At 46.7% G+C, this 20878-nt stretch overlaps 1 long non-coding RNA gene and 1 pseudogene across 30 annotated transcripts in view; both read right to left on the bottom strand.

Annotated features, from left to right (window-relative positions):
- Nucleotides 1–20878, bottom strand: part of LOC149122183 (uncharacterized) — a 54735-nt gene that overhangs the window by 13712 nt on the left and 20145 nt on the right. For 9 of the 30 annotated variants that reach the window (XR_016221306.1, XR_016221307.1, XR_016221305.1 and 6 more), the window contains one exon: nucleotides 5428–5768. The exons of 16 other annotated variants lie outside the window; for them this stretch is intronic. This is a non-coding gene — a long non-coding RNA (uncharacterized LOC149122183). Of the gene's footprint in view, nucleotides 1–5427; nucleotides 5769–17193; nucleotides 18620–20878 lie in introns of those variants that run through there. 5 more of the 30 variants (XR_016221309.1, XR_016221291.1, XR_016221298.1 and 2 more) reach the window with 2 other exon arrangements.
- Nucleotides 9027–10771, bottom strand: LOC100354212 (protein MIS12 homolog; annotated as a pseudogene).

The raw sequence follows: 20878 nt of genomic DNA, 5'->3' as shown, positions 1-20878 counted from the left end.
GCATCCCATATGGGCGCTGGTTCAAGTCCGGGCTGCTCCATTTCCAATCTAGCTCTCTGTTGTGGCCTGGGAAAGCAGTAGAAGATAGCCCAAGTCCATGAGCTCCTGAACCTGTGACAGAGACCCGGAGGAGGCACCTGGCTCCTGAACTGAGGATTCTTGAGGATGGCTGTCTTTTGCTAAATTTAGATCCCTAATCTGGTCTTGTTAAACCTGAGTATGGTAAACTACAGTGCCGAAAAATGGATGCTTTTCAATTGAATAGGCTGAGTGATCAAGCATTCAGTCTTCTATTTTTTTTTTTTTAGATTTATTTTATTTATTTGAAAGGCAGTGTTACAAGGAGAGAGAGGGAGAGATAGAGAGAGGTCTTCCATCTGCTGATTTATTACCCAAATGGCTGCAATGGCTGGGGCTGAGCCAGGCCAAAGCCAGGAGCTAGGCGCTTCATCCAGGTTTCACACATAGGTGCAGGGCCCCAAGCACTTGGACTTTCCTCTGTTGCCATCCCGGGCACATTAGCAGAGAGCTGGATCAGAAGTGGAGCATTTGGGACTAGAACTGGTGCCCAGGTGGAGGCCCGTGCTGCAGGACTGGAACACAATGGTGGTTCTTCAATATTCTGTATTTTTTAAGATTCATTTTATTTATTTGAAAGGCAGAGTTAGAGAGAGAGAGAGAGAGAGAGAGAGAGAGAGAGAGAGATTCTTCCATTCCCAAATGGCTGCAATGGCCAGAGCTGGGCCGATCCGAAGCCAGGAGCTTCATCCAGGTTTCTCATGTGGATATAGGGGCACAAGAACTTGGGTGATCTTCTGCTGCTTTCCCAGGTGCTTTAGCAAGGAGCTGGATCAGCTGGGACTCGAATGGGCACCCATGTGGATGCCATCATTGCAAGCAGTGACTTAAACTGCTATGCAACAATGCTGGTCCCTTGATATTCTTAAAAGCCTGTTTTTGGAGCACTTGTATTAGCATTACTGGAGTTCAATAACCTGTTTGATTTTTACATGTGTGAGAAACAAAGAAATGGCTGCACGGGTATTAAAGCAAATGTTGGGGCCTCTACAAAGAGTGGTGTCCTCCTTCCAAAGCAGTCAAGACTACAGGGCAAATGCATGGCCTTCATGTTTGTCACTTATATCTTATAGTAGAGAAGCTGACTATGGGCAATTTAAGAAGATAACAATCCTCCACCACATTTCCAGTCCACTAGAGATTAACAGATTATTGCTGACTATTCCAGCACGAGGATTACAAAGGCCGGCCATGCTGATAGACTCCTCCCAGGGGAGTCCTGCCTGAATTCAATGGGTGCATTACTTATGTGTTCCAAGAGGTGATTGACCAAAGGTACAGTTTGAGTTTACTGTTACACAATGCCAAGAATATGTTTTGGGATGGTATACTGGACACTGAAGAGCACATTAGGCAGTAGTATCCTGCATTCTACTATAGAGGCCAAGGGATTCACAAAACGCACCCTATCTCAAAAAGCAGAAAAACTGCATTAAGTGGAGCTTAAGAATAGGAAAGAGGAAAAACAAAAACAATATATACAGTGTCTAAGTATGATATCTGTCATCCCTTCTCATGGCGCCTTTGGGAAACATAGAGGCTTCTAATCAGCAGCAGTGAAGAAATTTAAAATGGACAAGAAATGGCAACAACAGCATGGTCAGGGCTGGGCCAAAGCCAGGAACCAGGAACTCCATCCAGCTCTCCCACACACTTGGGCCATCTTTCAAAGCTGGATCAGAAACAAGAATAGCTGATACTTGAGGGAGCTGTGGTGCAGCTAGTTAATGCCCTGGTCTGAAGCGCCGGCATCCCATATGTGTGCCAGTTCGAGTCCTGGCTGCTCCACTTCCAATCCAGCTCTCTGTTGTGGCCTGGGAAAGCAGTGGAAGATGGCCCAAGTCCTTTGGCCCATGCACCCACGTGGGAGACCTGGAGGAAGCTCCTGGCTCCTGGTTTCGGATTGGCACACCTCCAGCAGTTGTGGCCAATTGGGGAGTGAACCATCGGATGGAAGACCTCTCTCTATCTCTCCCTCTGCCTCTTCTCTTTCTGTGTAACTCTGACTTGTTTGCATCTCCAGTGTCAAGCTGATTCACTATTTAATGTTGCCACTTTATTTTCTTTGAGGAAGAAACTAAAAAATAGGTGGATGAAGTGAGGTAATCCTGAGTATGATAAAAAATGACATTGAGTTAAAAACTGAACTGGGGATAGTGCTGTGGCATAGCTGCCGCCTGCAGCACTGGCATCCCATATGAGCAGCAGGTCGAAGCCCAACTGCTCCTCCTCTGATCCAGCTCCCTGCTATTGCACCTGGGAAAGTAGCAGAAGATGGTCCAAGTGCTTGGGCCCCTGCACCGATGTGAGACACCCAGGAGAAGCTCTTTGGATTGGTCCAGCTCTGGCCAATGGGGCCATTTGGGGAGTAAGCCAGCAGATCAAAGATCTATCTGTCTGTCTCTCTCTCTCTGTAACTCTGCCTTTCAAATAAACAAATCTTTTTTAAAAAAAAAAAAATAATTTGTTTATCTGAAAGGGGAGAGAGGGAGAGAGACAGATCTTGCATCTGCTGGCTCACTCCCCAAATACAGAGCAGGACTTCAAGTTCAATACATCTGTAGCAAGCTAATTTTTAAGTTGATAACTTTGTATGGTCCAAAAATGATGCTATAAATAACCAAAGGAGCCGGTGCCACAGCTCACTAGGCTAATCCTCCGCCTTGCGGCGCCGGCACACCAGGTTCTAGTCCTGGTCGGGGCGCCAGATTCTGTCCGGGTTGCCCCTCTTCCAGGCCAGCCCTCTGCTGTGGCTAGGGAGTGCAGTGGAGGATGGCCCAAGTCCTTGGGCCCTGCACCTCATGGGAGACCAGGATGAGTACCTGGCTCCTGCCTTCGGATCAGCGCGGTGCGCCAGCCGCAGCACGCCAGCCGCGGCGGCCATTGGAGGGTGAACCAAAGGCAAAGGAAGACATTTCTCTCTGTCTCTCTGTCTCACTGTCCACTCTGCCTGTCAAAAAATAAAAATAAAAAAATAATAAATAAATAAAAATAACCAAAGGGGGTGGCGCCGCAGCTCACTAGGCTAATCCTCCGCCTGCAGCACCGGCAACCCGGGTTCTAGTCCTGGTCGGGGCGCCGGATTCTGTCCTGGTTGCGCCTCTTCCAGGCCAGCTCTCTGCTGTGGCCTGGGAAGGCAGTGGAGGATGGCTCAAATGCTTGGGCCCTGCACCCGCATGGGAGACCAGGAGGAAGCACCTGGCTCCTGGCTTCGGATCGGCGCAGCGCATTGGCCGTGGCAGCCATTTGGGGGATGAACCAACGGAAAAAGGAAGACCTTTCTCTCTGTCTCTCTCTCTCACTCTCACTGTCTAACTCTGCCTGTCACACACACACACACACAAAGGGTCCTTGGCAGGAAGAAAAAGTTCACTATCTTTTTGAAGCTGGCTAAGGAAGGGAATAGATTCCCCTGTAGAATCTCTAGGATGAAATGTGGCCATGCTCACATCCTGATTTTTTTTATATATATATATATATTTTTTTTTTTTTTTGACAGGCAGAGTGGACAGTGAGAGAGAGAGACAGAGAGAAAGGTCTTCCTTTTGCCGTTGGTTCACCCTCCAATGGCCGCCGCGGCCGGCGCGCTGCGGCCGGCGCACCACGCTGATCCGATGGCAGGAGCCAGGAGCCAGGTGCTTTTCCTGGTCTCCCATGGGGTGCAGGGCCCAAGCACCTGGGCCATCCTCCACTGCACTCCCTGGCCACAGCAGAGAGCTGGCCTGGAAGAGGGGCAACCGGGACAGAATCCGGCGCCCCGACCGGGACTAGAACCCGGTGTGCCGGCGCTGCTAGGCGGAGGATTAGCCTAGTGAGCCACGGCGCCGGCTCACATCCTGATTTTAAACACATGGTATCTAGATCTATTGGGCTCCTATATAACCATAAGGAAATAAATATGTTGTTTTGAGGTACTCAGTTTGCAGTAATTGGCGACAGCAGCAATAAGAAACTCATGCAAGGCAGGACTCTCCTGAGCACTATTTGTAATGAGCTTCTAGTGCCAGGCATGCACCCCAGTTACAGCCGTAACTGACAAGGCCCTTCAGATTTGCAGTGCCCTCAAGGTGGTACAACACCAACCCCAGCTGAGACTCAACATTCATGAACAGTGACTTGTCAGAAAACTGAAAATTAAGTCATCAGACTTTAAGAAAGAAATTAAAGTATTTTGACTCTCATTAAAAAGCATCTTTGAGGGACCGGTGTCGTGGCACACTGGGTTCAGCTCTCACCTGTAAAACCAACATCCAACGAGCACTAGTTCAAGCCTCAGGTGCTCCACATTCAACCCACCTCCCTGGTAATGCGCTTGGGAAAGCAACAGATGCCCACCTACTTTGACCCCTGCCACCCACATGGGACATCAGATGGAGCTCCAGGCTGCTAATTTCTGCCTGGCCAGGCCCAGCTGTTGTGGCCACTTATAGTAAACCAATGGATAGAAGATCTTTCTCTCTTTGTAATTCTGCCTGTTAAATAAATAAATCTTTTTAAAAAGCACCTTTGATACATTTGCAGGCCTTATTTATTTATTTAAATCACAAATAAAATTGCAAGTCAAAATAATTTCACATGGGGCCGGGCACTGTGGCATAGTAGGTTAAACCTCCATGTGTAGCATTGGCATCCCATATGGGTGCGGATTTGAGTCCTGGCTGCTCCACTATTGACCCAACTCCCTGCTAATTGCCTGGGAAAGCAGTGGAGGATGGCCCAGGTGCTTGGGCCCCTGCACCCACATGGGAGACTTGGAAGAAGCTCCAGGCTCCTGGCTTTAGATCAGCCCATCTCTGGCCATTGTGGCCATTTAGGGAGTGAACCAGTGGATAGAAGATCTCTGTCTCCCTCTCTCTGTCTGTAATTCTGCCTCTCAAATAAGTGAATCTAAATAATAATAATTTCACATGATATAATTTACATCTTTTTAATGAAAACTGTAGGGCAAGCAATTTTATTTCTAACTTTCTCAATAGTATCAATTTCTTTTTTAAAAAATTATTTATTTTATTAAAAGTCAGAGTTACAGATAGAGAGGAAGAGTCAGAGAGATCTTCCATCACTGGTTTACTCTCCAAATGACAGCAATGGCCAGAGCTGAGCTAGATCAAAGCCAGGAACCAGGAGCCTCCTCCAGGTCTTGAATGTGGGTGCAGGAGCCCAAGCACTTGGGTCATCCTCTGCTGCTTTCCCAGGCAGATTAGTAGGAAGCAGAATCGGAAGGAGAACAGCTGGGGATCAAACCAGAGCCCATATGGGATATGGCGCTGCAGGCGGTGGCTTAACCTGCTATGCCACAGCGCCAGTCCCAACAAAACCAGTTTCTTTACCAGGGCATCCATTCATAACTTATCATTAGAAGGGAATTTAATGCAGGACAAAACAGGGTGAGATATATTTTTCATTGTAAATAAATAGAAAAAGTGGTACAGCAGGTTAAACCACCACATGGGACACCTGTCTCCCACACTGGTGTGGTGGCCCCAGTCTCAGCTTCTCCGCTTCTGATCCAGATTTCTGCTGATGCACTTTAGAGATGACAGATGCTGGCTGAAGTTCTTGTTCCCTTCTCAGCCATGTGAAACACAGATGGAATTCCAAGGTCCCAGCTATGGCCTGACTCAGCCACAGCAGTTGCAGGCTTTGGAGACTGAACACGTAGTTGGAAAATTTCTTTTCGCTCACTCTGCCTTTCAAGGAGATGAAAATAAATAAACTATTTTACAAAGGAAATATAAATACCAATTTAAGATTATCTAAAAATAAATTCACCATGTTTAACTTCATAATTAACAGCTCAATAGTGTGGTAATTCTTTTTTTTAAATTTTTTATTTGACAGAGACAGTGAGAGAGACAGAGAGAAAGGTCTTCCTTCCGTTGGTTCACCCCCCAAATGGCCGCCACGGCTGACGCGCTGCACCGATCCAAAGCCAGGAGCCAGGTGCTTCCTCCTGGTCTCCCATGCAGGTGCAGGGCCCAAGCATTAGGACCATCCTCCACTGCCTTCCCAGGCCACAGCAGAGAGCTGGACTGGAAGAGGAGCAGCTGGGACAGAATCTGGTGCCCCACCGGGACTAGAACCTGGGGTACCGGTGCCACAGGTGGAGGATTAGCCAAGTGAGCCATGGCGCCGGCTGGCAATTCTTAATTTTCAGATATGAGGGGCCGGTGTTGTGGAATAGGGGGGTTAAGCTGTGCTGCAGAGCTGGGATCCCATATGGGTACCTGTTCAAATCCTGGCTGTTTCACTTTCAATCCAGCTCCTGCTGATGTACCTGGGAAAGCAGCAGAGGGCGGCCCAAGTTCTTGGTCCCCTGAACCCATGTGAGAGACCAAGATGAAGTTCCTGGCTCCTAGCTTCAGCTTGGCCCAGCCTTGGCTATTTTGGTCATTTGGAGTGTAAACCAGAGGATGGAAGATTTCTGTCTCCCCCGGCCCAAATACCTTTCAAATACATAAGTAATTTTTTTTTTTTTTTTTTTTTGACAGGCAGAGTGGACAGTGAGAGAGAGAGACAGAGAGAAAGGTCTTCCTTTGCCGTTGGTTCACCCTCCAATGGCCGCCGCTGCAGCCGGCGCACCGCGCTGATCCTGGCAGGAGCCAGGAGACAGGTGCTTTTCCTGGTCTCCCATGGGGTGCAGGGCCCAAGCACCTGGGCCATCCTCCACTGCACTCCCTGGCCACAGCAGAGAGCTGGCCTGGAAGAGGGGCAACCGGGACAGAATCCGGCGCCCCAACCGGGACTAGAACCCGGTGTGCCGGCGCCACAAGGTGGAGGATTAGCCTATTGAGCCACGGCGCCGGCTGAATTTTTTTTTTTTAATTGAAAAAAATTGGCTGGCTCCACGTCTCAATAGGCTAATCCTCCACCTGCGGCGCCGGCACACCAGGTTCTAGTCCCGATCGGGGTGCTGGATTCTGTCCTGGTTGCTCCTCTTCCAGTCCAGCTCTCTACTATGGCCCAGGAGTGCAGTGGACGATGGCCCAAGTGCTTGGGCCCTGCACCTGCATGGGAGACCAGGAGAAGCACCTGGCTCCTGGCTTCGGATCAGCGTGGTGTGCTGGCCGCAGCGCGCCAGCCACAGCGGCCGTTGGAGGGTGAACCAACGGAAAAAGGAAGACCTTTCTCTCTGTCTCTCTCTCTCTCACTGTCCACTCTGCCTGTCAAAAAAAAAAAAAAAAAAAGTCTTTGTGTCTCCTTCTAACTCTGCCTTTCAAATAAATAAATCTTAAAAAAAATTGCATAATATCTTTAAACCTATCAAGTGATACAATATAAATAGGGCCTTCAAAAGTTTTTCAAAAATGCATATTTCCATAAATTTTTTTATGGAAAGTGAACTTATGTTAATGTATTTGCATAGTATAATTATATGTTAACTTACGTGTCAGGATCCTTTAAGCAAATGGCTAACCACAAAACTGGCATAATTTTTATTGCCCTGGCAATAATCTTTACAAGCACCCCACCTGGGACATTCCAAACCATCAGAACAATGTATTTTAAGTGAGTAGTTTAATGAGCAATTTCCCCTAATCTGGGTCAACAGTTACAGATAGGGCTTTCCAATTTCGTTGTATGGGTGCATCCAAACAGGCCATCAGCTTAAAATTGCCCTGCTCCACTGTCCAGGCTGACTGAAGTGTTACTTCAGACCTCAGGACGCTATTTTCTAAAATAAAAGTCTTTACTGCCTTAACGGGAAATCTCCAAGCCTTCTTCAGAGCAGTATCTTAAACCTAATGTTATGTTCATGTGATTTGTATGGTTTTGCAAATAGTGAGACTTTAAAGAGCTCTATAAAGCTTTGACAGAGAATGACAGTGAGACAGGATAATCACTTCTGAACACTGCCAAAGAAGCAATCAACAAACAGTAACACTTTGGGGCTTGTTTGGCCCTGCTGGTTGGTCGTTCTAGTTATCTGAAAGTTTTGGTTTCCTTATTTGCATTTGTTATTGTGGTACTACACTAACTGAATGTGCAGGTAGGAAACAGCATGAGACAGAGAACCTGGGCCCGAGGTCTTGAAACAGGAGACAGTTAACAGTTAATTGGGGAAGTGAAGAAAGAGAGGAGGGGCTGGTGCTTTGGTGCAGCAGGTTAACGCCCTGGCCTGAAGCACCAGCATCCCACAGGGACAATGGTTCGAGTCTCGGCTGCTCCACTTCTGATCCAGCTCTCTGCTATGGCCTGGGATTGCAGAAGATGGCCCTAGCTCTTGAGTCCCAGCACCAGCGTGGGAGACCCAGAAGAAGCTCCTGGCTCCTGGCTTTGGATCGGCACAGTTCCAGCTGTTGCAGCCAATTGGGAAGTAAACCATGGGATGGAAGACCTCTCTCTCTCTCTGCCTCTCCTTTCTCTGTGTAACTCTCTCAAAGTAAAAACATAAAATAAATCTTAAAAAAGAAAGGAAAATCTCAAGGGGTATAAAAATTTAAAATAGCTTGTTTTTTCTACTAGCTTGAATTGGAGAAGAGTTACTTATAAAGTTGCCTACATAAATTTAATCTTGGAAAACATCTGTCATACTGTCATTTCCCAGGGACCAATAAATGGTTAATTACACCAAATCCTGGTGTAGCCGGCGCTCACCTGTAGGCAGTGCTTTCCCCACTACACCACAGACCAGCCCCACTATCTGCTTTTTCAAAAGTTATCAATTTCCTCACCAGGCAAGAGGAAGCGCTGATGGCTGACGCACAGTGTAGCAAGTGGTTAGCAAAGGAGTCACCTGCTTAACAACCCTGTCTCAGCTACAGAATAGGCCAAAAGGATCAAGGTCACAAAAAAGAACTCATGACCAACATACAACTTCACAAGTGTTTTTGACTGGTCATAAGTTCACATACTCATTTATGTGCTATTATTGAACCAAGAATCCCTTCCCACCTGTAAGAGGCCTCTAAGGAAAAGATCTTCAAGGTAGTACAGAGATCTCTCAGGAGACTGCATCAAAAAAGATGTGGAATATAATTAGGTGAGCAAAATCTAATAAGATATATGATTGGTTTGAACAATCATTGGGGTAAGTTCTTTACCACACTTTTTGACAGGTTCTTGGTTTTTAACTAATCAGCACGAGAACTTAAGCTAGCTTCACTCTTCTGCTTTCCTTTTCCACACTATCTGTAACGTTCCGTACCTTTCTGGCATTCTGGACCAGGAATACCAAAGCCTCCCTAAAATCATAGTTCCATCTCTGCCAACATTTTCAAGTTCATCAGAGTCAATGTCTGAGTTTGGCCTGAACAATGTTTTGCTCTTCTAATTCTGCGAGAAGGGCCTCCTTAGTACATAACTCATTCTTATACTTTTCCTGTAACTTTTCAGTTTCTTGTTGGAGAAGCTGGATTTTTTTTACTTATTTGAAAGTCAGAGTTACACAGAGAGAGGAGAGGCAGAGAGAAAGAGAGAGGTCTTCCATCCACTGGTTCATTTCCCGAGTTAGCCACAACGGCTGGAGCTGGGCCACTCTGAAGCCAGGAGCCAGGAGCTTCCTCTGGGTCTCCCACGCGGGTGCAGGGGCCCAAGCACTTGGACCATCTTCCACTGCTTTCCCAGGCCACAGCAGAGAGCTGGGTCAGAAGTGCTGCAGCCAGGACTCCAACTGGCACCCATATGGGATGCCGCAGCACCACAGGCGGTGGCTTTACCCACTATGCCACAGCCCTGGCCCCTAGAAGCTGGATTTCTTTCTCACTAAAAGGATGCATCTCCTGAAACTTATCTTCAGGCAGTAAGATGTTTAGGGAATACACAAAATCAGCTGCAAAAACAGCTGCTCCGTTTTGCAAAAAAGGTTATCAAAATGTCTTTTCATGTAGCAAAGATACTTCTCTTGTGATAAGGCTCAGAAAAATCAAATCACCCCATTACTGCAACGTAACCTGGGCTTCACCAAAGTTCCTCCAGTTGTGGGCCAAGCCCCACGTTGTGAGCTTTGGCTTAGGCTCCAGAAAGTGTTTTTGTTTGGGTCTGTTCCAGGACATGTCTTCAGCAAACCTGCCTGCCACTTGCTGAAGATAACAGCTGAAGACATTGTATTAAACAGGATACAGTTCTGGACCTTAAGCAACCTTTATTTCTCGTTTCTGTAAAATGCTTACAGCTGCATTGGATGGGGAAAGGGAGGGTAGGATTTGGAACCTGATTGGCTAGCAGGTCCAGGACATGGGCCGTGGAAATAAGCCGTGCAGCATGTGATTTGAGAGCTTAAAAACCCTTCCCCTCCTCTCAGCAGCATGGCAGTCTCCCAGATTCCAATGGGAACCGTCATCGCCAGGCCTGGTTTCTAATAGACTCTTCTTATTTTATCTCTGTGCCAGGCTATCTCTTTAGCACTCTGTACATTTACCAATCTGGACTGGGCTGATCTCACAGCCTGGGATTCCATCCAGCTTCTTCAAAATAACCTGTTTCACAGCCTACGTTACTCCAAACAGTTAATCTTGAAATGCAATGTAAATCCTAAGCACGCATGTCTGTGGAGTGAACCCAGAGAAACTGGGCCTCATCAGTCACTGGACCGATAGCCATCTGTGGGGAGCAATCCGGACTGGACTGAGTTACTGGAATTAAGACTTATTCTATGCATCTGCTCTCCCACAATATGGCGCTGGGAGAGAAGTAAACAGCTCCCGCACAGCTGCCTCCAGTTCAACCAATAAACTGTAGGACTTGCTCCTGATTGGAGAGCAGCGTACTCGGCGTGTGGGCAGCCGAGTTGGGATTGGCGGAGGAGGACTATAAAGGAGGAGAGAGACGGCATGCACCAGGAACATCTAAGGGGAGCATCTAGCTGAAGGAACACCTGTGCAGCCCCCAGAGAGCCGGCCGGCGGTGTGCCGCTCCCCTGCGGAAGTGGGGAATGTGGCCAGGGGGAACTGCCCTTCCACGGAGGTGGAAGGGATAGTAGCCAACCCGGGAAGAACCAGCAGCAAACCCGGGGAGGGCCGAGCAGACGAAAGAACAGCGCAGGGTCCTGTGTTGCTCCTCCACGAAGAGGGGGAGCGACATAATGGTGCTGTGACTCGGATATGAAGCCTAGGCAGGGTTTAGTGTCGTTCCTCCACGAAGAGGGGGAGCGACAGCCATCCACTTATTTTGCTGTTATTTTTGATTGTTAAATATTGTTGTGACCTGCAGAGCAATGAGGTCCACGGTACAACACCTTCCCACCACTTCCTTTAAACTTCTGTTGGAGATGAGCAGTGGCAAGTGCTGCTCCAAATGCCGACTGTTATGCGACTCCAATAACCAAAGCCCAGATGTCTTTTAAAAACTCCTGGCTTATTTTTCAACCACTCTGCATAAATGGCAACACTTAAGTTCGGTTTGCAGAAGTGGCTGCTCAAAATCATTTCCGTAGCCAGTGCTATCTACAGTTACTGTAAAGTAGTCATCCAGTTATTCAGTTACTTTACCCTCATTCAAGAACCTGAAGTGCTTGTTGCCAGAAACAGTCCTCTTTATTTACCACTCTGTATGAAAGGGCTCTCTCAGGTTGATGAGAGAATCTGTCTTGTTCACCTGTACAGGCCTCAGAAGGCTTCAGCACAGGAAAAAACACTAGACAGATGCTTTGGGGCTGGTGCTGTGGTGTAGTAGATTAAGCCTCCATTTGTCCCACCTGCATCCTATACAGGCGCCAGTTTGATTCCCAGCTGCTCCACTTCTGATCCAGCTCCTTGCTGATGGCATGGGAAAGCCATGGAAGATGGCTAAGTGCTTGGGCCCCTGCACACGCATGAGAGACCAAGCGGAGGCTCCTGGCTCCTGGCTTTGGCTTGGCTCAGCTCTGGCTGTTGTGGCCATTTGGGGAATGAATCAGAGGATGGAAGACTCTCTCTCTCTCTCTCCCTCTCCCTCTTTCTGTAACTTTGCCTTTCAAATAAATAATTCTTTAAAAAAAACTATTGAATCAATGAACTTACAAATAAATAATGCTTTCCTTTTTAAGATTTATTTTATTTATTTGAGAGGTAGAGTTACAGAGACAGGGAGAGAAAGAGAGAGAAAGGTCTTCCATTTAGTGGTTCACTCCCCAGATGGTCACAATGGCTGGAGCTGGGCTGAGCCAGAGCCAGGAGCCAGGAGCCAGGAGCTTTTTCCATGTTTCCCACCCAGGTACAGGGCCCCAAGCACTTGGGCGATCTTCCACGGCTTTCTCAAGTAATGGCAAAGAGCTAGCTGGAAAGAGGAACAGCCAGGACATGAACCAGTGCCCATATGGATGCTGGTGCTGCTTAGCCTACTACACCACATTGCCAGCCTTCTAAATAATGCTTTTCAAAGAATTCTTATAAGAGGGTCCTCCAAAATACAGAAGTACAGTTCTCCCATTAAGGGACCCTTCCCTTGCTGAAAAAGGAACTAATTTCTTCAACCCTGTTGTAATCAGTAACCACTTGCAAATTGTTTATTGAGAAGAAAGTTGCTGTTTCTTTCAAAAGGTAATTCCTCAGGACAGATGCATGCAAGACCTGCCAATGGAAAGATATGTGATACTGAAGATCACAAGACCAGATCACCTGAGAACTGGCAGAGGCAGAGGCACAGCAAGAACAGAGGTGCACCAAGGCCATTCCCCAAAGCCCAAGCTCTCGCCTGAATTTATCCCAGCTTCTGTTTATGTACCTATGGTAAGCCCTTTGTGAGCTGGAGGGAGAGAGGTGATTTGGAACACTAGCCCCTACCTCCTATGCTGGCCACACAAATAAATTCTTTTTGCAAAAGTTGCTGTCTCTAATTTTGGCTCAATAGACAATAGGTGACAGATGTCCTTTATTCAGTACAATACTAACTCTGACACTGAATACTGCTAAGATGAGTAACTTTAAAAATCATTTTCTCTTAAATAATGTTAATTTGTGATTTATTATAAATGCCCTAAAATGAATTAGGTCTCTTGGCAAAGAAACATCTTTGCAAAGTTTTCCTGATATGAACTTCTAATTTATTGAGATATTATGTGAGAATATTAACAAGTAAGATGTGCTGAGTTGAGCTGCTATTTTTACATCTGGGATCACAGACCTACTGTAATTTCTTCTCAAATGCTTAATTTTTTTTTAAAAAAATTTAATTTATTTATTTCAAAGGCAGAATTAGAGAGAGGCAGAGAGAGAGAAGTCTCCATCTGCTGGTTCACTCCCCAAATGGCTGCAATGGCCGGACCTGGGCCAATCCAAAGCCAGAAGCCAGCTTTACCCAGGTCTCCCACAAGGGTGTAGGGGCTCAAGGACTTGGGCTATCTTCTGCTGCTTTCACAGGCTATACCAGAGAACTGGATTGGAAGTGGAGTAGCAAAGACTCAAACCAGTGCCCATAGGGGATGCCAGCACTGCAAGCGGCAGCTTTACCTGCTACACCATGCTACTGTTCCCTCAAATGCTTAATTTTTAAACACTTAAAATTAATAATTTTATGAAAGAGAAGACTAATGCTATAAAATAGGTTATTTAAGAATGTTGTCTTTGTATCTTTTTGGAAATATAAACAAAATGCAATTAGATAATGTTGACACCTGGTAAAATCAGAAATATTGTATTTAACCTCATGTTCAGTAATTATATAAAGCTCAAATTACTAAACTCCTCATGATTTTTTCTAAATCCTTGTAGTCTTTTGACCACACCAGGAATCATAAACCAGATACAATATCACTTAGGATATGAATAAATGTTAAACATTTATTGTACTATGACTTTGATTTAAAACAGTTCCTTCTTTAATGTTGTTTCTGAAAGACAGAATCACAGAGACCAAGCAAGAGATCTTTCATCTGCTAGCTCACTCCCCAAATGATCCCAATAGCTGGGGCAGGGTCAGTTCAAAGCCAAGAGCCTAGAACTCCATCTGGGTCTCCCACATGGGTGCAGGGGCCCAAGCATGTGGGCCATCTTCTACTGCTTTCCCAGATGCGTTAGCAGAGAGCTGGATCAGAAGTACAGCAGCCATAACTTGAACCACTGTCCTGATGTAGGATGCCTGTCACAAGCAGCAGATAACTGGCTTGGACATGATGAGGGACCTTGTTTTCTTTATATTTTAAGCATTATCAATTTTGATTAATATATACAAGTCTCTGTCATGGAACTTTTCTCTTAGAATCACAAACAACATCATGCAAATGTAACATAACTATGAGTGATTCATTTCCAGACTTGACTTTGGGATAGCCGACACTGTGGTGTGACAGGTTAAGCAGCCACTGGTTATGCCGGCGGACCATATCAGGGTGCTGATTCAAGCCCTGACTGCTTTGTTTCTGATTCAGCTTCCTGCTAATGTGCCTAGGAATGCAGCTGTTGATGGCCCAAGATCTTGAGACTCTGTCATCCACATGGGAGCCCCAGATAAAGATTCTGGCTCCTACTTTCCACTTGGGCCAAGCCCTGGCTGCTGCACTCATTTGGGGAGTGAACAAGCTCATGAAGGCCTCTATCTCTCTCTCCCTCTGTCTTTGTCATTTTATATTTCAAATAAAATAAACTTTTAAAACCATCTTTACTTCTCAATACCTAAATCCGGATTGCTGCCTTTAAGAAGAATGAGAATGCCGGTGCCGTGGCTCAATAGGCTAATGCTCCGCCTTGCGGCGCCGGCACACCAGGTTCTAGTCCCGGTCAGGGCGCCGGATTCTGTCCCGGTTGCCCCTCTTCCAGGCCATCTCTCTGCTGTGGCCAGGGAGTGCAGTGGAGGATGGCCCAAGTCCTTGGGCCCTGCACCCCATGGGAGACCAGGAAAAGCACCTGGCTCCTGGCTTCGGATCAGCGCGATGCGACGGCCGCAGCGCACCGGGCGCGGCAGCCATTGGAGGGTGAACCAACAGCAAAAGGAAGACCTTTCTCTCTGTCTCTCTCTCTCTCTCTCACTGTCCACTCTGCCTGCCAAAAAAATAAAAATTAAAAAAATAAAAAAATAAGAAGAATGAGATAAATCACAGGGTTCAATTGAAAAGAGGTGAGTGGAAGGCTCAGGAATGATTTGGGATATTTTCAGGCTGGCGTCACACTGAAAATAAGCAATCATTGTGGTAAAATGATTTTGAATGATACAAAACTACAATGAGACTGCAGGGAAAATACTTACAGGATGAAATATCATATGTGATCTTTTTTTTTTTTTTTTTTTTTTTTTTTTTTTTTTTGACAGGCAGAGTGGATAGTGAGAGAGAGACAGAGAGAAAGGTCTTCCTTTTTCCGTTGGTTCACCCTCCAATGGCCACCACGGCTGGCGCGCTGCGGCCAGCGCACCACGCTGATCCGAAGGCACGAGCCAGGTGTTTCTTCTGGTCTCCCATGGGGTGCAGGGCCCAAGCACTTGGGCCATCCTCCACTGCCTTCCCGGGCCACAGCAGAGAGCTGGCCTGGAAGAGGGGCAACCGGGACAGAATCTGGCGCCCCGACCAGGACTAGAACCCGGTGTGCCGGCGCCACTAGGTGGAGGATTAGCCTATTGAGCCGCGGTGCTGGCATGTGATCATTTATATAAGCAAATTTTTAAGTTTTACAAATCAATATATTTAAACATTTTTTCAGAGGAATTTCTTTGATTACACTGAGTTTATAAAGGCATTTTAGATAGGCAAAGAGAAGAGAGGGAGAGGGAGACAGAGAAGGAATGAAAATAGATCCTGAGAGCTCACTGGTACACTTGCCAAATGCCTGCAGTAGTCAGAGCTGTATGTGGCAAGAGTCCTGTGCTGGGAAACGAACCCAGGTCTCCCACATTGGTAGCAGTGAGCCAATTATTTGAGCAGCACCCTAGACTGCCGGGTGGTCCCAGGCACCTTGGTCTTAGCACTATGGAAAGATCCGAAGTATCTCCTCCCTCTAGAACTCTGGATGCCTCTTAACTAACGTCTTCCCATTCACCCCGTGGGAAGCTTCTGCCAGCACTGCACTCACCCACGTTATCTATCAGTGATCAGCCTAAAGTGCTTTACTGTGGGGCAGTCTCTTTGGTCCTTCCCTCTCACTGTGGAAATGCATCCTGCAGCTCCTTCCCAGCATGTACAAATTAAACAGAACAAGATGGAAGCCCGTTGTAACAAACACTTGCCAAAGGACAAGATTTAAGTTTCAACAGAAACAGTTAGAAAAGGTTCCATTAAAACTGCCCCTGCTTTCACAGTAGCTAACGTATAACCACTGTATTAGCTCTTTGGAGATGACGGGTTAAAGACATACAAATACTCCTAGACTGTGAGACCTCAGTGACTTGGTATTTCTTGCTACCAGCCTTTCCGTTTGTTAGGAGATTTTCTTCTTATTTAAATAAAACTTCTACTCTTACCATTGTGTTTGGTCTCAGGACACAAACCCAGACTCACCAATTTTCCTGCAACAGTATAAAGATAAGGGACATTTACTCCAGTATTCACATGGTGCATCCTAATGAAGCTACTGTAAGTTTTGGGGAGAGGGTCAGGAGGAGCAGACATGTATGGGAAAGAGATGGCAGAGTGGATGCCCAGCACAAGGCCAGATGGGGAAGCACTCCTGGGAGTCTATGCCCCAATGACTCTCTCAGTGCATTTGTAAGTATAGCAGAAATTGAGATTAAATCATTATGTGATGTTTCTGGTCTTTCTGATGAACTCATCTGCTTTTAAAATAATAGAATGATTGGCTGGCACTGCGGCTAATCCTCTGCCTGTGGTGCCGGTACCCTGGGTTCTAGTCCTGGTTGGGGCGCCAGATTCTGTCCCGGTTGCTCCTCTTCCAGTCTAGCTCTCTGCTATGGCCCAGGAAGGCAATGGAGGATGGCCCAGGTCCTTGGGCCCTGCACCCGCATGGGAGACCAGGAGAAGCACCTGGCTCCTGGCTTCGGATCGGTGGAGCACGCTGGCCATAGCAGCCTCATGGGGGCGGGTAAACCAACAGAAGGAAGACCTTTCTCTCTGTCTCTCTCTCTCTCTCTCACTGTCTAACTCTGCATGCCAAAATAATAATGATAATAATAATAATAGTAATAATAATAACAGGATGGTAGAACAGTGGTTACCAGGTTATAAGCAATAGAAGGTGGGGTGTCAGAAGAAAGGGGAGGCATTGGCCACAGGTTACAAAATTCGCTAATACACAGAAGAGATAAATTAATTGCTGTATTTCTCAGAATAGAAACTTTAATATTTCATTTTATATTTCAAAATTGCTAGGATTGGCCCTTAAATGTACTCAAAGAAACAACTACATGAGGTTACAGATATGTGTTTTTTGCCTTATTTGGTAATTTTAGATTGTGCACATTTATCAAATCATTACATTGTGCCCCACAAATATATACAAGTATTTTTCAGTTTAAAATGAAATTATAAAGAGTGCAAAGATTGTCAGATTACAGTAAAAAGTAACATCACACAATAAACTGTGCACATGAGGAAACCAAGTCAATTGGAGGGGGAGGGGAGAAGGAGGGAAGGGAGTGTGGTTAACTTCTTAGAATTGAATCTATGAGAATTTAATTTGGGAGATGCAAGATGGCAGATTAGGGAACAATGTACTGCACTCGGCTAGGGATAAATACTAACAAAAAAAATGGTAGGAAGTGCTCTCTCAGGGGAGAATTAAAGAGAAAACCACACTGGAAATTCTACAAAAGGAAAAGGAACACCATGGACCTGTGTGGAAGGTGGACATGCAGCACAAATACAGACACACACACATCTGCAGTAGCCCAGAGCTGGAGCATGACGTGAGGCCAGACTACAGCAACCAGTGGTGACACAGCTAGCGGGAGCACGTGGCATGAGTCCAGACTGGAGCCCTAGGGGCAACCAGTTACTAACCGTTACCTGTGGACCCAGTAGGAGTAAAAGGGGCACGTTTATCTCATCCAATCCTCCCCCTAACGGCGCCCGCAGCAAGGCTGAGACCGGCGGGCAACATCCCGGGCTGGGGCGGCAGCTGCAGAAGCCACACGCACTGCCCCTGGCTGAAACAGGATGCCGTCTTCTCAGCAGCACGAGTGGCAGTGTGGGGAGAGGGAAACATTCGGCCAGGGGCTCTTGTCTGAGCATGTTCCCAGAGATTCCAGCAGAGGGAAAAATCCACAGACCCCACTGACTGAGCCTGGCTGGCAGGATGTGTGGCTGGGCACCCATGTAGGACTGCGAGGAGCCCCCATTATTCCCACACACCACAGGCTCAAGCTACCTAGGCGGAGCTGGCTCAGGGAACATCTGCCTCTGTTGACTGGAGAGCCGAGCCTCTACACCCAGCAACTGTGGGAGCCTTGTGTGATGAGATCATGGGGACTTGGTGGCTTCATGAGATGGTGCAGAGTGTAGCTGGGTCTTTGGGCAATCACTGGATGTGGTTCCACACACTCAGAGCTCCTTGGTTGCCTGGGGTGGGTATTGCAGCTGGAACCGTACTCAGGGTGACCACTGTGCAGATCATTTGTGCGGTTCATACGGTGACATGGATGAGTGCTAAACCCACTGGGGGTTAACACCAGGCATTGCTCAGCTTGGATGAGAGGAGGTGAGGGGGTGATCACACCAACAGAAGTGAACATTCCTCTTCTTCTGTTAACAAGAGATCTATCAGGCCCAACATGGGTATTACCCTGGATACTTGCCCAATGACGGAGCACTGACCAGAGCAACCTGGCCACACAAAGCACACACTTCTTGGTATTCACTGAAAGTGCAGACATTCCACTAAGCCACAGAGGTTAGTTCAAAGGTAAAAGCCACCAGAGGAAAAAGATCAACAAGCAATTCCACAAATACCTAAAAAACCTGGATGCAGTTCTAGGCTCTAGGCCTCACCCTGATCCAGCCCTGATAGTTGTGTGCAATGGGGAGTAAGCCAATGAATGGGAGATTTCTCTGCTTATGTATCTCTCACATTCTCAAATGGAAAAAAAATATTTTTTTTAAACCTGGAAACTGGGGCCAACATTGATACTTAGAGGATAAAGCCACTGCCTGCAATGCTGCCATCCTCTATGAGCACTGGTTCATGTCTCAGCTGCTCCATTTCCCATCCAGCTCCCTGCTAATGGCCTGGGAAATGTAGCAGAAGATGGCCCAAGTGTTTGGGCCTTGGCCATACATGTGGGAGGCTTGGATGAAGGTCCTACATCCTGGTTTCAGCCTGACCTGGGATTAGCCATTGCAGCCATCTAGGGAATGTACTAGTGGATGGGAGATTTCTCTCTCTTTAATTCAGACTTTCAAATAAATATGTAAATCTTTGAAAAAAAATAAAATCTGGAAACCAAATACAGATGGGTATTGAATATCACACACCTGTGGAAATTAAGCATCATAATCTCAAATGTCTAATGAGCCATAGAAGAAAACAGGAATTTAGAAAATATTATGAAATTATTGAAAATTAAAATAAAGCATACATAAACTCACAGGATGTAATTAAAATAGGGTTTAAGGCAGAATGAATGGCAGTAGAGGTTTAAATTTTAAAAACAATATATGAAATCAATAAGCTACCTTTCCACCTTAAGAAACTAGAAAAATCAGAGAAATTAAAGATAGAGTGAGAAAGGAAAAGGAAATAATGGTGTATGGCTCCCAACTTGCATGGGGGAGATGATGGCTCACGTCAAGGGATCCCTATGACCACCAAGATCCTAAAGTCTCTCAATCCAGCCACACCCCACAGGCTTTTTTTTTTTTAGATTTATTTATTTATTTGAAAAGCAGAGTTATAGAGAAGCAGAGGCAGAGAGACAGGTCTTCTATCTGCTGGTTCACTCCCCAAATGGCCACAATGGCCAGAGCAGGCTGATCCAATGCCAGGTGCCAGGAGCTTCTTCTGGGTCTCCCATATGGGTGCAGGGGTCCAAGGACTTGGGCCATCTTCTGCTGCTTTCCCAGGCCATAGCAGAGAGCTAGCTTGGAAGTGGAGCAGCCCAGACTTGAACTGGCATATGGGATGTTGGCACTGCAGGTGGCGGCTTTACCCACTATGCCACAGCGCTGGCCCCCTGACAGGTTCTCTCTTTACTTGAGTCTTTCCTATTCATTCCTGCCCCATTTCTAGATTTTTCTGATTTCTCTGAGACAGCCACACTATGTGTTGTGAATACAAACTTTATGCCAAATGCAAAGAAGGCCCAGACCAGATTCACCCGCTTGCTTTTGTCTACCCACCTCTTGCCAGACCTGTTTGGCTTGCAGCATAAAGAAATGGACACCATTTAGACCAAGTGCACTTGTAAGCAGAGAGTATGTGTGGATCCTCTGGATGCTAGTAGTATATATGAGACCTAGATCAGACAAAGGGCTATGCTGTTCACTGCTAAACACACAATTTCTTCATCAACCAAATGATCCCTACCTCTTCTCTGGAGACCCAGGGTAGCTAGATGGACACTATATGAGGTGGTGGGCAAGGGAGACAAGAAACCCAGAAACTCAGTCTAATCCCATGACCTCAGAAAGCAGCAGCAGCACTAAGTAAGGTCTTTTCCAACCACCAGTGGTGGTCCCTGTGTCTGTTGGGATGCTCAGGTAACCAGGAAATGAAACTGCTCCATGCCAGAGACAGGCAAGACTGCAACGTGGACAGGATGTGTGAAGCCTGATCTAAGCTCAAATCTGTAAGCCAGACTGCATGTATAGTGAGTGGGTCATATCATGTCACTCCCTCTATCTCCCTGACCTAATTTTTGAGGCCTGCAGGCCCAGGGAGGAGGCTACACAGTCACCACCTCAGCTGTAAGCCTGGCTCCAGCTGTGCCCAAATGTCTACCTCCCTCCAACCCACTGCTGGTCCCCCTTGGAGCCCAGGTCTTTTCCCAACTGCCTGAAAGAAAC

Source organism: Oryctolagus cuniculus, chromosome 15 (genome assembly GCF_051225735.1).
Source record: "Oryctolagus cuniculus isolate XC-2025 breed Fujian yellow rabbit chromosome 15, ASM5122573v1, whole genome shotgun sequence".
In the NCBI taxonomy this organism is placed as follows: domain Eukaryota; kingdom Metazoa; phylum Chordata; class Mammalia; order Lagomorpha; family Leporidae; genus Oryctolagus; species Oryctolagus cuniculus.
This window is presented reverse-complemented; position numbering and strand designations above follow the sequence as displayed.